Source organism: Hordeum vulgare, chromosome 6H (genome assembly GCF_904849725.1).
Source record: "Hordeum vulgare subsp. vulgare chromosome 6H, MorexV3_pseudomolecules_assembly, whole genome shotgun sequence".
NCBI classification, from domain to species: domain Eukaryota; kingdom Viridiplantae; phylum Streptophyta; class Magnoliopsida; order Poales; family Poaceae; genus Hordeum; species Hordeum vulgare.
In genome coordinates, this window is record NC_058523.1 from 328,583,957 (window position 1) to 328,602,513 (window position 18,557).

Consider the following 18,557-nt stretch of genomic DNA (forward strand, 5'->3'; position numbering starts at 1 on the left):
TTTTTCTGGCACCATTGCCGGGGAGAGATAGCGTGGGGTGAATATCCTCGTGTGTGCTTGTTTGTTTTATCATTAAGTAGATTTATTTTCCGTTCTAAGTTGTTCTCTATCTTTAGTTATGGATATGGAACACGAAATACCAAAAAAATGAGGTGTACTTGCTACTCATGGAGATGGGGAACCTCCTAAACCCTCGATGCTCGTTATGTGGAAAATATTATGTACTTCTTTAATAATCCTGAGAAAGCCCCATTAAATTATATAATGGGATACACGTTGGATCAACGTGAATACTTTAGGGATTATCGCTTGACTCAAAAAGGGAAACTTTTATGGGATCAAATCCATTTGTCGAAATGGTATGCTTGGGAACTATGCAAGAGACATGGTGTTACTTGTTGCTCTAGGATGAAGGCTCCACACCTTCCCTTTTCTTGTGAGTTTAATGATCATAGAACCTTGGCTTCTTATGCTAATGGTATATATGATTACTGTGATGTGGATCAAATAGAAGAGTTTGTTGCTTTTATGGGTGCTTATGAAATTGAGGCTCTGTTTAAAAGGTATGATGATAATGATGATGCTCCTTACCGATCTGAAAATTTGGCTATGCTTCGTTATTGTTATACTAATTATGAATATAATGCCCATATTGAACGATTTAAGGAGAAATCCTATGCTGCCCAAGAAGAGGCTATTATTTTGCAGGAAACTATGGAAGAAGAAAATGATGAAAATGTGAGCTCATTAGATGAAAAAGATGAAGAGGAGAGCGAAGAACAAAAGGAGGAAGAGCAGACTAGCTACCCGTGTCCACCTTCTAATGAGAGTAACTCTTCTACTCATACATTATTTAATTTCCCTTCGTTCTTACCGAAGGATGAATGCTATGATCCCTTGGATTCGTTTGAAATATCCCTTTTTGATGAACTTGATGCTTGCTATGCTTGTGGCCATGATGCCAATATGAATGATGCTTATGAAGATGAACTTGCTATAGTTCCTTATGTTACAGATGATGATTTTGATGAATATAATATGCATGTGATTGCTTCTCCTACTTGCAATTATTATGAGAGAGGAACTACATCGCCACCTCTCTATGTTTCCAATACGATAAAATTGCAAGAAACTGCTTATGGTATGTATTGGCCTTTACTTGATGTGCATGAATTGTTCTTTTATGACATGCCAATGCATAGGAAGAGAGTTAGACTTCATCATTGCATGATATATGTTACCTTGTGCTCACTACTAAATTTCAAATCATTGCTAATTAAAATTGGCTTTGATATACTGTGGGATCCGGGTGGATCCATTACTTGAGCACTTTATGCCTAGCTTAATGGCTTTAAAGAAAGCGCTTCCTCGGAGACAACCTGGAAGTTTTAGAGAGTCATTTATTTCTGTTGAGTGCTTTTATTTAGTTTAAAAACAAAAAAATATAGAGGGGAACTTAAAACTTTTTCAAAATGAGAAGTGATTGAAAGGTGATGCATTGTGGAAGTGAGAGTCGACCTTGAACACTTGTGTTCATGCTCATGGAAACAATGTAGAATTTTTCATGGAAGTTTATCACAAAAATAATTATCCCCTTGTACAATTCCTTTGTGTTTTTAAAAATAATGTGCCAAGCAAAGCCTTTACGATTAGTTTGGGTGATAGTTGTTTGATCACGCTGAGAAAAGACAGAAACTTTCTGCACACAAAATTAATTTTCATTTTTATTCTGGAAGAGATTTTGAGTTGATTCTTTTTTCTGATGATTGATATGCAAATTTTCCACACGTTTGTAAGTTTTCAGATTTTTTGAGATATCATAAGTATACAGAATATACAGATTGATATAGACTATTCTGTTTTGACAAATTCTGTTTTCTATGCATTGTTCTCTTATTTTGATGAATCTATGGGTAGTATCGGGGGGTATGAACCATGGTGAAGTTGGATTACTGTAGATATAATGCTTACATGAATTTAGAATGAGTTCACAACAGTACTTGAAGTGGTGATTTATTTTATTATACTAACGGATCTCACGAAGTTTTGTTGAGTTTTGTGTGATTGAAGTTTTCAAGTTTTGAGTGAGAGCACGATGGATGAAGGAATAAGGAGAGGCAAGAGCCTAAGCTTGGGGATGCCCGAGGCACCCCAAGGTAATATTCAAGGAAGACTCAAGCGTCTAAGCTTGGGGATCCCCCGGAAGGCATCCCCTCTTTCATCTACAATCAATCGGTAATTTTACTCGGAGCTATATTTTAATTCGTCACATGATATGTGAAAATGCTTGGAGCGTCTTTTGTGTTTATTTTTCCTTTTTATTTTATGCACCATGCTGGTATGAGATAGTCCTTGGTTGGCTTTATAGAATGCTTCTTGTGCTTCACTTATATCTTTTGAAGTTTGGATTGCCTGTTTCCCTACACATAGAAAACCGCCATTTGTAGAATGCTCTTTTGCTTCACTTATTTTTGTTAGAGCGGGGCATATCTTTTTTAGAAATAATTAAACTCTCATGCTTCACTTATACCTATTTAGAGAGTAAACAGGAGTTGGTCATTCACATGGTTAGTCATAAAACCCTACATAAAACTTGTAGATCACTGAATATGATATGTGTGATTCCTTGCAATAGTTTTGCGACATGAATATGTGATATTAGAGTCATGCTAGTGAGTAATTGTGTATTCGTAGAAGTACTTGTGTGAAGGTTTGTGATTCCCGTAGCATGCACGTATGGTGAACCGTTATGTGATGAAGTCGGAGCATGATTTATTTATTGATTGTCATCCTTTGTGTGGAGGTTGGGATCGCGCGATGGTTAACTCCTACCAACCTTTCCCCAAGGAGCATGCGTGTAGTACCATGTTTTGATGACTAATAGACTTTTGCAATAAGTATGTGAGTTCTTTATGACCAATGTTGAGTCCATGGATTATACGCACTCTCACCCTTCCACCATTGCTAGCCTCTCTAGTGCTGCGCAACTTTCGCCGGTGCATTACACCCACCATATAGCCTTCCTCAAAACAGCCACCATACCTACCTATTATGGCATTTTCATAGCCATTCCGAGATATACTGCCATGCAACTACCACCGTTCCGTCTCATGACATGTGCCACCACTTCCATATTGCTGTTGCATGATCGTAAGATAGCTAGCATGATGTTTCCATGGCTTGTCCATTTTTTGATGTCATTGCTATGCTAGATCATTGTCACGGTACACTACCGAAGGCATTTCATATAGAGTCATTATTGCTCTAAGTATTGAGTTGTAAGTGTGATGATCATTATTAATAGAGCATTGTCCCCTGTGAGGAAATAAAAGAGGCCAGCGAAGCCCATTTACAAAAAAGAGGCCAAAGATGCCCACCAAAAGAAAAATAAAAATAAAAAAATAAAAAAAGAGGCCAAAGAGCCCACAAAAAAATGAGAGAAAAGAGAGAAGGAACAATTGCTACTATCCTCTTTCCACACTTGTGCTTCAAATAGCACTATGATCTTCATGACAGAGAGTCTCCTATGTTGTCACTTCCATATACTAGTGGGAAATTTTCATTATATAACTTGGCTTGTATATTCCAATGATGGGCTTCCTCAATTGCCCTAGATCTTCGTGAGCAAGCAAGTTGGGTACACACCCACTAGTTTCTTTTGTGAGCTTTCATACACTTATAAGCTCTAGTGCATCCGTTGCGTGGCAATCCCTACTCACTCACATTGATATCTATTGATGGGCATCTCCATAGCCCGTTGATACGCATAGTTGATGTGAGACTATCTCCTCTTTTTTTTGTCTTCTCCACGACCACCATATTCTATTCCACCTATAGTGCTATGTCCATGGCTCACGCTCATGTATTGCGTGAAAGTTGAAAAAGTTTGAGAACACTAAAGTATGAAACAATTGCTTGGCTAAAACCGGGGTTGTGCATGATTTAAATACGTTGTGTGGGGAAGATGGAGCATAGTCAGACTATATGCTTTTCTAGGGATAACTTTCTTTGGCCATGATATTTTGAGAAGACATGATTGCTTTGTTAGTATGCTTGAAATATTATTGTCTTTATGTCAAATGATAGACTAATGTTTCAAATCACTCGTGTTTTAGTATTCATGTCATGATTAGATTATATGATCAAGATTATGCTAGGTAGCATTCCACATCAAAAATTATCTTTTTTATCATTTACCTACTCGAGGACGAGCAGGAATTAAGCTTGGGGATGCTGATACGTCTCCGTCGTATCTATAATTTTTGATTGTTTCATGCCAATTCTACAACTTTCATATACTTTTGGCAACTTTTTATACTATTTTTGGGACTAACATATTGATCCAGTGCCCAGTGCCAGTTCCTTTTTGTTGCATGTTTTTTGTTTCGCAGAATATCCATACCAAACGAAGTCCAAACGTAATAAAAACTTAAGGGGATTTGTTTTGGAATATTTATGATTTTTGGGAAGAAGAATCAACGCGAGGCGATGCACGAAGGGCCCACAAGTCCTGTAGCCGCCACCAGGAGGTACGGCGGTGGCTGGCAGGCTTTTGGCCACTCCTTAAGGCCGTTAATATCCGGAAGAAAATCGTGTTAAAATTTCAGCCCAATCGGAGTTACGGATCTCCGGGAATTTAAGAAACGGTGAAACGCAGAATCTGGGAGTGCAGAAACAAAAGGACACACAGAGAGAGATCCAATATCGGAGGGGCTCTCGCACTCTGCCGCCATGGAGACCATGGACCAGAGGGGAAACCCTTCTCCCATATAGGGAGGAGGTCAAGGAATAAGAAGAAGGAGGGGGATCTCTCCCCCTCTCTCCCGACGGCGCCGGAACACCGCCCGGGACATCATCGTGTGACGGCGATCTACACCAACACCTCTGTCATCTTCACCAACATCTCCATCATCTTCCCCCATCTATATTCAGCGGTTCACTCTCCCGCAACCCGTTGTACCCTCTACTTGAACATGGTGCTTTATGCTACATATTATTATCCAATGATGTGTTGCTATCCTATGATGTCTGAGTAGATTATCGTTGTCCTATCGGTGATTATTGAATTTCTATGATTGGTTTAATTTTCTTGTGGTTATGTTGTTGTCCTTTGGTGCCCATCATATGATCGCGCGCGTGGATCACACCATAGGGTTAGTTGTATGTTGATAGGACTATGTATTGGCGGGCTAGAGTGACAGAAGCTTCAAACCTAGCATAGAAATTGATGCATATGGGATTGAAGGGGGACCAATATATCTTATTGCTATGGTGGGGTTTTACCTTAATGAACGTTAGTAGTTGCGGACGCTTGCTAATAGTTCCAATCATAAGTGCATAGAATTCCAAGTAAGGGATGACATGCTAGAAGAGGCCTCTCCAACATGATACTTGCTATCAATCTAGTAACGTAGTCAATTGCTTAGGGACAATTCCACAACTCCTACCGCCATTTTTCCACACTCGTTAGACTAACGTATTTGTTTTGTTTTCTAACCAGCCCCTAGCTTTATTTACGTGTTCTTTACTTTCTTGCAAGCCTATCCTTTCACTCCTACAAAGTACTTCTAGTTTCATACTTGTTCTAGGTAAAGCGAATGTAAAGTGTGCGTAGAGTTGTATCGGTGGTCGATAGAACTTGAGGGAACACTTGTCCTACCTTTAGCTCCTCGTTGGGTTCGACACTCTTACTTATCGAGAAAGTCTACAATTGATCCGCTATACTTGTGGGTTATCACACACCACACGAGGGCTCCCCCTGCGCACATCCACGAGCCGAGAAGGACAGAGCTACCATCAGGTCTTGAGTGGACTGATGTTGGGGGTAATACCCCTGCACTTGGACCTCTGCTCCCCGACTAGACGCGGTACCCTCACGAGAGTCACCACGGAATGCAGGGTCTTGTTCCTACCTTCTATCACCGTGAGCTACCATGATTTGTTTGTTTTCTCCGACGTTGATGTAGCCTTATCGCTATGTCTCGTTGTGGTACTCTTACACCCCGTGCCTGTGTGCCGCCTAGTGAGTCCAGGTTATTGTCTAATGCATCCAGGTTATTGCCAAATTGCGAATTTGTAATCGAACTTATGTATGGGTCTGTATGTCGAACTCAACTACTATGAAGTATCTATCGCATTTCCCTTTCGTCATGACTTGATTACTTCATGAATGCGTATGATGCCTTTGCGATTACATTAAGCTAAACTACCCTTGTTAAATATTTAGCGGGATGGTTAGACCAGTTGGCTGCCCGCGTGGCCCTGCCAACGATGCACCACCCCCGCCTCCTGAATATATGGCGGGGATGATCCAACAGTTTGAACTGAATCGTCAGTTTATGCAAGGGCTCATGGATCAGTTCGAAAGGCCGAACATGAACTAGCAGCAAGGCGTGACACTACAAGACTTCTGTCGCCTCAACCCTGCGATCTACCGCATCTCAACTCAGCCTCTTGATGCTGATGCTGGCTCTGTGACATTGCTTATGAGCTGGAGTCTGCCAATGTGCCCCTGGCAAGCTATGTCAACTTTGCCACCTACTTCCTAAAAGGTCCCGCTGCTCAATGGTGGGACAGTCACAGGCGCTCTCAGCCCGTTGGAACTGTCATCACTTGGACAGAGTTCAAGGCTACTTTCCGTGCTTGCTACGTTCCTCAGGGAATCATGGACCGGAAGAAGCGTGAGTTCCACAATGTTGTCCAGGGCAAGACTACTATGGATGCTTATCAGCGGGAATTTCTGGACTTATCTCGCCATGCTGAAGCAGACATTGCAACTGATGCACGCAGACATGAGAAATTTCGTGAGGTCCTTCACCCTGATATCAAGCTGGCACTCCTTGTTTAGGACTATGCTGATTTCGCCACCCTAGTGAACAAGGCCATTCAGGTTGAGAGTGGTCTGCAGGAATACAAGGATAGCACTAAGCGCAACTGTGACATGGGCTCATCTTCGGGCTCATCTGCACAGAAGAAGAAGATCTGGATTCCCAACAACATGTACTATGCACCTGCTCCTGCTCCGAGGCTGTCCTATGCTTCTCCTCGCGTGCCTCCTCCACCACCTAGGCAGCCGAGGCTTCTAGCTCCACCGCCTTGAGTTCCTCCTTCCCGTCCTGAGGACGGGTTGTGCTTCAAGTGTGGCCATCCAAGTCACCATGCTAAAGACTGCAGGCAGAATCTGAATCAGCTGGCACTTCGTTCAACTGGTAGTGGCAACAACCAGAACCACCACAATAATGCCAAGCATGCTTATGTTCATGGTCAGGCCAACAACATTGATATGGGTCAAGCTCAAGACCAACCTGCTACCGTGATGAGTACACTTCTCGTTAAGTCAGTACCTGCTGATACGTCCATTTTGCATCATGCTTTATGTTGATATTTATCTCTTTATGGGCTGTTACTACACTTCACGGTACAATACTTATGCCTTTTCTCTCTAATTTTGCAAGGTTTACATGAAGAGGGAAAATGCCGATAGCTGGAATACTGACGTGAAAAAGGAGCAAGTTTGAGATACCTATTCTGCGCAACTCCAAAAGTCGTGAAAATCAACGAGGAATTATTTTGGAATTTATAAAAAATACTGGGCGGAAGAAGTGCCAGAGGGGAGCCACCGGGAGGCTACAAGCCTGTTAGGCGCGGCCTACCCCCCTGGCCGCACCTAGGGGGCTTGTGGTCTCCCTTTTGGACCACCGACTCCCCTCTTTTTCTATAAGGAGGGTTTCGTTCCAGAAAAATCAAGAGGAGGCTTTCGGGAGGAATCGCCGCCGCCACGAGGCGGAACTTGAGCAGAACCAATCTAGAGCTACGGCAGGGTCGTCCTTCCGGGGAAACTTCCCTCTCGGAGGGGGAAATCGTCGCTTCGTCATCACCAACACTCCTCTCATAGGAGGGGACTCATCACCATCAACATCTTCATCAGCACCATCTCATCTCCAAACCCTAGTTCATCTCTTGTAACCAATCTCCATCTCGCGATTCCGATTGGTACTTGTACGGTTGCTAGTAGTGTTAATTACTCTTTGTAGTTGATGCTAGTTGGATTACTCGGTGGAAGATTATATGTTCAGATCCTTGATGCTATTCAATACCTGTCTGGTCATGAATATAATTATGCTTAGTGAGTAGTCTCTTTTGTTCCTGAGGACATGGGATAAGTCATGCTATAAGTAGTCATGTGAATTTGGTATTCGTTCGATATTTTGATGTGTTGTATGTTGTTTTTCTTCTAGTGGTGTTATGTGAACGTCGACTACATAACACTTCACCATTATTTGGGCCTAGAGGAAGGCATTGGGAAGTAATAAGTAGATGATGGGTTGGTAGAGTGACAGAAGCTTAAACCCTAGTTTATGTGTTGCTTCGTAAGGGGCTAATTTGGATCCACTAGTTTAATGCTATGGTTAGACTTAGTCTTAAGTCTTCTTTCGTAGTTGAGGATGCTTGCGGGAGGGGTTAATCATAAGTGGGATGTTTGTCCAAGTAAGGGCAGCACCCAAGCACCGGTCCACCCACATATCAAACTATCAAAGTAGCGAACGCAAATCATATGAACTTGATGAAAACTAGCTTGACAGAAATTCCTGTGTGTCCTCGGGAGCGCTTTACCTCCTATAAGAGTTTGTACAGGCTTGTCCCTTGCTACAAAAGGGTTTGGGACACTTTGTTGCACCATTGTTACTATTGTTACTTGCTACTTGCTACGAATCATCTTATCACACAACTATCTGTTATCGATAATTTCAGTGCTTGCAGAGAATACCTTGCTGAAAACCACTTGTCAAATCCTTCTAGTCCTCATTGGGTTCGACACTCTTACTTATCAAAAGGACTACGATAGATCCCCTACACTTGTGGGTCATCACCTCCTTCTGTATTGTTTGATACAGGAGCATCGCATTCCTTCATGTCAGAAAATTTTACATTCATGCATGGCATTAAGTACGAAGAGATGAATGTCCCAATAGTTGGAAACACCCCCGCGGGCCAATGCCGACCCTCCATGGTCTGCCCCAATGTCCTTGTTGAAATTGAAGGATTGGAATTCCTTGCCGCTCCCATGTTATTGAGTTCTTCCAACATTGATCTCATGCTGGGGATGGACTGGTTGAAAGCTCATACGGCTTCAATTGTTTGTGGCACCAAGACAGTCCACCTCCTACACCCTTCAGATGAATTAATAAGCTACCATGCTCATCTCGTCCGAGATGCTAAGGCACGGCTATATGCCTTAAATGCATTAAATGTGTCGCCTCTTGAAGGGATCGAAAACATTCCAGTTGTCCGGAAATTCCAAGATGTCTTTCCACAAGAACTTTCAGGGATTCCCCTGCTCAAGATGTCGAGTTTGTCATTGACTTGGTACCCGGTACCACTCCTATCGCCAAGCGTCCTTACAAAATGCCACCACATGAACTTCTTGAACTTAAGCAAGAAATTGACAACTCGCTTCATATGGGTTTCATTCGTCTGAGTTCCTCTACTTGGGGACCATATTCTCTGTTTGATAAGAAGAAGGATGGGACCAATTGATTGGTTCAATACTATCGTCCTATCAACCAGGCCACTATTCAAAACAAATATCCTATCCCTCGGATAAATGATATGTATGATCAACTTGTTGGTTCCATAGTCTTTTCTAAACTCGACTTGAGGTTGGGATACCACCATACCCGTGTTCGCAAAGAGGATATTGATGGAAATATGCCCTAGAGGCAATAATAAAATGATTATTATCATATTTCCTTGTTCATGATAATCATCTATTTTTCATGCTATAATTGTATTAACAGGAAACAGTAATACATGTGTGAATAAATAGATCACAATGTGTCCCTAGCAAGCCTCTAGTTGGCTAGCTCGTTAGTCAATAGATGATCATGGTTTCCTGGTCATGGGCATTAGATGTCATTGATAACGGGATCACATCATTGGGAGAATGATGTGATGGACAAGACCCAATCCTAAGCGTAGCACTACATCGTATTGTTTATATGCTAAAGCTTTTCTAATGTCAAGTGTCTTTCCTTCGACCGTGAGATTGTGCAACTCCCGGATGCCGTAGGAGTGCTTTGGGTGTATCAAACGTCACAACGTAACTGGGTGACTATAAAGGTGCACTTCGGGTACCTCTGAAAGTGTGTGTTGGGTTGGTACGAATCGAGATCGGGATTTGTCACTCCGCGTGATGGAGAGGTATCTCTGGGCCCACTCGGTAGAACATCATCATGAGCTCAATGTGACTAAGAAGTTAGTCACACGATGACGTGCTACGGAACGAGTAAAGAGACTTACCGGTAACGAGATTGAACAAGGTATAGGCATACCGACGATCGAATCTCGGGCAAGTTCTATACCGACAGACAAAGGGAATTGTATAAGGGATTGATTGAATCCTTGACATCGTGGTTCATCCGATGAGATCATCGTGGAGCAAGTGGGAGCCACCATGGGTATCCAGACCCCGCTGATGGTTATTGGCCGGAGAGGTGTCTCGGTCATGTCTGCCTGTCTGCCGAACCCGTAGGGTCTACACACTTAAGGTTCGATGACGCTAGGATTATAGGGAATTGTTATACGAGGTTATCGAAAGTTGTTCGGAGTCCCGGATGAGATCCCGGACGTCACGAGGAGCTCCGGAATGGTCCAGAGGTAAAGATTGATATATAGGATGGATGGTTTTGGACACCGGAAGTGTTTCGGGCATCGCCGGTAACGTACCGGGACCACCGGGACCACCGGGAGTGGCCCCGGGGGTCCATCGGAAGGGGGCCACGACCCCGGGAGGCTAGATGGGCCAAGTGAGGGAGGGAACCAGCCCCTAGGTAGGCTGGTGCGCCCCCCACACTCAGCCGAAGGCACAGGAGGTGGAGAGGGGGGAAACCCTAGGCGTTGGTGGACCTAAGGCCCACCTAGGTGTGCGCCACCCCTCCCCCCTGCCCTGGCCGCCACACCTCCCATCTGGGGGGCTGCCGCACCACCTAGGGTGCGAACCCTAGGGGTGGCACCCCCTCCCCTCCTCCTATATATAGTGGGGGTTTCGGGGCTGTTTTACACACAGTTTTCCCTCTCCCTCGGCGCAACCCTGCTCTTCTTTCTCCTCCTCTCTGCCGGTGCTTGGCGAAACCCTGCCGGGAGACCTCGTCTCTCCATCGACACCACGCCGTCGTGCTGCCGGAGATATTCCCCAACCTCTTCCTCCTCCTTGCTGGATCAAGGTGCGGGAGACGTCACCGAACTGCACGTGTGTTGAACACGGAGGTGCCGTGGTTCGGCACTAGATCAGAATCACACCGCGATCTGAATCGCAGCGAGTACGACTCCATCAACCGTGTTCTAGCAACGCTTCCGCTTAGCGATCTTCAAAGGTATGAAGATGCACTCACCCCTCTCTCATTGCTGGTCTCTCCATAGGAAGATCTGAATATGCGTAGGAATTTTTTTGAATTTATGCTACGTTACCCAACAGTGGTATCAGAGCCAGGTTTTCTATGCGTAGATTCTATGCACGAGTAGAACACAAAAGGTTGTGGGCGATGATTTGTCAATTTCTTGCTGCTACTAGTCTTATTCTTTTCCGGCGGTATTGTGGTATGAAGCGGCCCGGACCGACATTACACGTATGCTTACGTGAGACTGGTTCCACCGACAGACATGCACACCGTGCATAAAGGTGGCTAGCGGGTGTCTGTCTCTCCTACTCTAGTCGGATTGGATTTGATGAAAAGGGTCCTCATGAAGGGTAAATAGCTTTGGAATATCATCGTTGTTGTTGTCACGTAGGTAAGAAAGCATTCTTGCTAGAAACCCAAATCAGCCACGTAAAACTTGCAACAACAATTAGAGGACGTCTAACTTGTTTTTGCAGGGTTTGACATGTGATGTGATATGGCCAAAGTTGTGATGTTGCATGTATGATGTATGAGATGATCATGTTATTGTAATAGGTTTCACAACTTGCATGTCGATGAGTATGACAACCGGCAGGAGCCATAGGAGTTGTCTTAATTTATTGTATGAGATGCAACGCCATGTGCTTACTACTTTTACTTCATTGCTAACGGTTAGCTATAGTAGTAGTGATAGTAGTAGTTGGCGTGACGACTTCACGGAGACACGATGATGGATATCATGGTGTCATGCCGGTGACAATGATGATCATGCGATGCCTAAAGATGGAGATCGAAAGAGCAAAGATGATAATGGCCATATCATGTCACTATATGATTGCATTGTGATGTTTATCATGTTTTTCATCTTATTGCTTAGAACGACGGTAGCATAATAAGATGATCCCTCTTAAAATTTCGAGAACGTATTCCCCTAAGTGTGCACCGTTGCGAAGGATCGTCGTCTCGAAGCACCACGTGATGATCGGGTGTGATAGATTCTAACGTTCGCATACAACGGGTGTAAGCCAGATTTACACACGCGAAACACCTAGGTTGACTCGACGAGCTTAGCATGTACAGACATGACCTCGAATACAACAGACCGAAAGGTCGAACATGAGTCGTATGGTTGAATACGATCAGCATGAAGTTGCTCACCATGATGACTATTCCGTTTCACGTGATGATCGGACACGGGTTAGTCAACATGGATCATGTATCACTTAGATGACTAGAGGGATGTCGATTTAAGTGGGAGTTCATACTTAATTTGATTAAATGAACTTAATTTTCATGAACTTAGTATAAAAGTTGTCTTTATAAATATTGTAGATGGCCAACGTCAACCTCAATTTCAACGCATTCCTAGAGAAAAACAAGCTGAAAGATGATGGTAGCAACTATGTGGACTGGGTTCGCAACTTGAAGCTCATCCTTGAAGCAGCTAAAAAGGCTTATGTCCTTGATGCGCCGCTAGGTGACCCTCCCGCTCCCGCAGCAGCCCAGGACATTCTGAATGTCTGGAAAACGCGGAGTGATGACTACTCTCTGGTTAGGTGTGGCATGTTATACAGTTTAGAAACGGGGCTCCAACGGCGTTTTGAGCAACACGGTGCATATGAGATGTTCCAAGAGCTGAAGCTAGTTTTTCAAGGTCATGCCCGCGTCGAGAGATATGAAGTCTCCGACAAGTTCTTTAGCTGTAAGATGGAGGAGAACAGTTCTGTCAGTGAGCACATACTCAAAATGTGTGGGTTACACGGTCGTCTGACTTCACTTGGAGTCGAACTTCCGGATGATGCTATAATTGACAGAATCCTCCAGTCTCTCCCACCAAGCTACAAAGGTTTTATGCTGAACTACAACATGCAAGGGATGGAGAAGACCATTCCCGAGTTGTACTCGATGCTCAAGTGTGTAGAAGTAGAAATCAAGAAAGAGCATCAAGTGTTGATGGTCAACAAGACCACTAGTTTCAAGAAGGGCAAGGGTAAGAAGAACTTCAAGAAAGACGACAAAGCGGTTGTCGCGCCCGGTAAGCCAGATGCCGGGAAGAAGAAAAAGAATGGACCCAAGCCTGAGACTGAGTGCTTCTATTGCAAGGGAAAGGGTCACTGGAAGCGGAACTGCCCCAAATACTTAGCGGACAAGAAGGCCGGCAACGTTAAAGTATATGTGATATACATGTTATTGATGTGTACCTTACCATCGCTCATAGTAGCTCCTAGGTTTTTGATACCGGTGTTGTTGCTCACATTTGCAACTCAAAGCAGGAACTGCAGAATAAGCGGAGACTGGCCAAGGATGAGGTGACGATGCGCGTCGGGAATGGCTCCAAGGTCGATGTGATCGCCGTCGGCATGCTACCTCTACATCTACCGTCGGGATTAGTTTTAAACCTTAATAATTGTTATTTAGTACTAGCTTTGAGCACGAATATTGTATCAGGGTCTTGCTTAATGCAAGATGGCTACTCATTTAAGTTAGAGAATAATGGTTGTTCTATTTATATGAGTGATATGTTTTATGGTCATGCTTCGCTGGTGAATGGTTTATTCTTGATGAATCTCGATCGTGATGTTACGCATATTCATAGTGTGAGTACCAAAAGATGTAAAGTTGATAATGATAGTCCCATATACTTGTGGCACTGCCTCCTTGGTCATATCGGCATTAAGCGCATGAAGAAGCTCCATACTAATGGACTATTAGAGTCTCTTGACTTTGAATCATTTGACCCATGCGAAGCATGCCTCATGGGCAAGATGACTAAGACTCCATTCTCAGGAATAATGGAGAGAGCAACCGACTTATTGGAAATAATACATACTGATGTGTGTGGTCCAATGAACGTTGAAGCTCGCGGTGGCTATCATTATGTTCTCACTCTCACCGATGATTTGAGTAGGTATGGGTATATATACTTGATGAAGCACAAATCTGAGACATTTGAAAAGTTCAAGGAATTTCAGAGTGAGGTCGAGAATCAACGTGACAGAAAAATTAAGTGTCTATGATCTGATCGTGGAGGAGAATATTTGAGTCACGAGTTTGGCACACACCTAAGGAAGTGTGGAATCGTTTCACAACTGACGCCGCCTGGCACACCACAACGCAACGGAGTGTCTGAACGTCGTAATCGGACTTTATTAGATATGGTACGATCTATGATGTCTCTTACCGACTTACCGCTATCATTTTGGGGATACACATTAGAAACTGCAGCATTCACTTTAAATAGGGCACCGTCTAAATCCGTTGAGATGACACCGTATGAACTATGGTTTGGCAAGAAACCTAAGTTGTCGTTTCTTAAAGTATGGGGCTGCAATGCTTATGTGAAGAAACTTCAACCAGAAAAGCTCGAACCCAAAGCGGAGAAATGCGTATTCATAGGATACCCTAAGGAAACTATTGTGTATACCTTCTATCTTAGATCCGAAAGTAAAACCTTTGTTGCCAAGAACGGATCCTTTCTAGAGAAAGAGTTTCTCTCGAAAGAAGTAAGTGGGAGGAAGGTAGAACTTCATGAGGTAATTACACCCCCTCTCGAACAGGAAAGTAGTGCAGCGCGGGAAATTTTTCCTGTGGCGCCTGCACCAACTGAAGAGGAACTTTATGATAATGATCATGAAGCTTCGGATCAAGTTACTACTGAACCGCGAAGGTCCACAAGGGCACGCTCCGCACTAGAGTGGTACGGCAACCCTGTGATGGAAATCATGTTGTTAGACAACGGTGAACCTTCGAACTATGTAGAAGCGATGGAGGGCCCGGATTACAACAAATGGCTTGAAGCTATGAAATCCGAGATAGGATCCATGTATGAGAACAAAGTATGGACTTCGGTGGACTTGCCCAATGACTGGCGAGCCATAGAAAATAAATGGATCTTCAAGAAGAAGACTGATGCAAACGGTAATGTAACCGCTTATACAGCTCGACTTGTCGCAATGGGTTTTCGACAAATTCAAGGAATTGACTACAAAGAGACTTTCTCTCCCGTAGTGAAGCTGAAATCAGTCTGAATCATGTTAGCAATTGCCACCTTTTATGATTATGAAATTTGGCCAATGGACGTCAAAACAGCGTTCGGGAACCTTAAGGAAGAGTTGTATATGATGCAACCAGAAGGTTCTGTCGACCCTAAGGGTGCTAACAAAGTGTGCAAGCTCCAGCGCTCCATATATGTGTTGGTGCAAGCATCTCGGAGTTGGAACATTCACTTTAATGAGGTGATTAAAGCATTTGGGTTCATACAGGTTTACGGAGAAGCATGTATGTACAAGAAAGTGAGTGGGAGAGCTCTGTAGCTTTCCTCATACTGTATGTGGATGACATATTATTGATGGGGAATAATAATGAGATGTTGGAGAGCATAAAGGCCTATTTGAAGAAGAGTTTTTCAATGAAGGACCTTGGAGAAGCTGCATACATATTAGGCATCAAGATCTATAGAGATATATCAACACGCCTCATAGGTCTTTCACAAAGTACATACCTTGACAAGATATTGAAGAAGTTCAATATGGAAAACTCAAAGAAAGGGTTCTTACCAGTTTTGCAAGGTATAAGATTGAGTAAGACTCAGTCGCCGACCACTGCAGCAGATAGAGAGAAGATGAGTAATGTCCCCTACGCTTCAGCCGTAGGCTCTCTTATGTATGCCATGCTTTGTACCAGACCTGATATAAACCTTGCCATAAGTTTGGTAGGGAGGTACCAAAGTGATCCCGGTATGGAATACTGGACAGCGGTCAAGAATATCCTTAAGTACCTGAAGAGGACTAAGGAAATGTTTCTTGTTTATGAAGGTGACGAAGAGCTCGTCGTAAAGGGTTACGTTGACGCTAGCTTCGACACAGATCTGGATGACTCTAAGTCGCAGAGCAGATACGTATATGTTTTGAATGGTGGGGCAGTGAGCTGGTGCAGCAGCAAGCAAGAAGTCGTGGTAGCATCTACATGTGAAGCGGAGTACATAGCTGCTTCAAAAGCGGCTCATGAAGGAATTTGGATGAAGGAGCTCATCACCAACCATGGAGTGGTTCCAAGCGCGTCGGGTCCAATGACACTCTTCTCTGATAACACTAGGGCCATTGCCATATCCAAGGAGACCAGGTTTCACCGGAAGATGAAGCACATCAAACGCCGCTACAACTCCATCCAGGACCATGTCCAGAGTGGAGTAATAGAGATTTGTAAAGTACACATGGATCTGAATGTTGCAGACCCGTTGACTAAACCTCTTCCACGAGCAAAACATGATCAACACCATAATGCTATGGGTGTTCGGTACATCACAATGTAACTAGATTATTGACTCTAGTGCAAGTGGGAGACTGTTGGAAATATGCCCTAGAGGCAATAATAAAATGGTTATTATCATATTTCCTTGTTCATGATAATCGTCTATTGTTCATGCTATAATTGTATTAACAGGAAACAGTAATACATGTGTGAATAAATAGATCACAATGTGTCCCTAGCAAGCCTCTAGTTGGCTAGCTCGTTATTCAATATATGATCATGGTTTCCTGGTCATGGGCATTAGATGTCTTTGATAACGGGATAACATCATTGGGAGAATGATGTGATGGACAAGACCCAATCCTAAGCGTAGCACTAGATCGTATTGTTCGTATGCTAAAGCTTTTCTAATGTCAAGTGTCTTTTCCTTCGACCGTGAGATTGTGCAACTCCCGGATGCCGTAGGAGTGCTTTGGGTGTATCAAACGTCACAACATAACTGGGTGACTATAAAGGTGCACTTCGGGTACCTCTGAAAGTGTTTGTTGGGTTGGTACGAATCGAGATCGGGATTTGTTACTCCGTGTGACGGAGAGGTATCTATGGGCCCACTCGGTCGAGCATCATCATGAGCTCAATGTGACTAAGAAGTTAGTCACACTATGACGTGCTACGGAACGAGTAAAGAGACTTACTGGTAACGAGAGTGAACAAGGTATAGGCATACCGACGATCCAATCTCGGGCAAGTTCTATACCGACAGACAAAGGGAATTGTATACGGGATAGATTGAATCCTTGACATCATGGTTCATCCGATGAGATCATCATGGAGCAAGTGGGAGCCACCATGGGTATCGAGACACCGCTGATGGTTATCGGCCGGAGAGGTGTCTCGGTCATGTCTGCCTGTCTCCCGAACCCGTAGGGTCTACACACTTAAGGTTTGATGACGCTAGGGTTATAGGGAATTGTTATACGTGGTTATCGAAAGTTGTTCGGAGTCCCGGATGAGATCCTGGACGTCACGAGGAGCTCCGGAATGGTCCGGTGGTAAACATTGATATATAGGACGGATGGTTTTGAACACCGGAAGTGTTTCGGGCGTCGCCGGTAACGTACCGGGACCACCGGGAGTGGCCCCGGGGGTCCACCGGAAGGGGGCCACGACACCGGGAGGCTAGATGGGCCAAGTGCGCGAGGGAACCAGCCCCTAGGTGGGCTGGTGCGCCCCCCACACTCAGCCCAAGGCGTAGGAGGTGGAGAGGGGGGAAACCCTAGGCGCTGGTGGGCCTAAGGACCACCTAGGGGTGCGCCACCCCTCCCCCCTGCCCTGGCCGTCGCACCTCCCATCTGGGCGGTTGCCGCACCACCTAGGGTGGGAACCCTAGGGGTGGCACCCCCCCCCTCCCCTCCTCCTATATATAGTGGGGGTTTCGGGGCTGTTTTACACACATTTTTCCCTCTCCCTCGGTGCAGACCTGCTCTTCTTTCTCCTCCTCTCTACCGGTGCTTGGCGAAGCCTTGCCGGGAGACCTCGTCTCTCCATCGACACCACACCATCGTGCTGTCCTAAATCAAGGTACGGGAGACGTCACCAAACTGCACGTGTGTTGAACGCGGAGGTGCCGTGGCTCGGCACTAGATCGGAATCACACCGCGATCTGAATCGCCGCGAGTACGACTCCATCAACCGCGTTCTAGCAATGCTTCCGCTTAGCGATCTTCAAAGGTATGAAGATGCACTCACCCCTCTCTCGTTGCTGGTCTCTCCATAGAAAGATCTGAATATGCGTAGGAATTTTTTTGAATTTATGCTACGTTACCCAACAGGTATTCCAAAGACCGCCTTTGTTACTCGTTCTGGATCATACGAGTACACCGTCGTGTCTTTGGGCTTAACCAATGCATC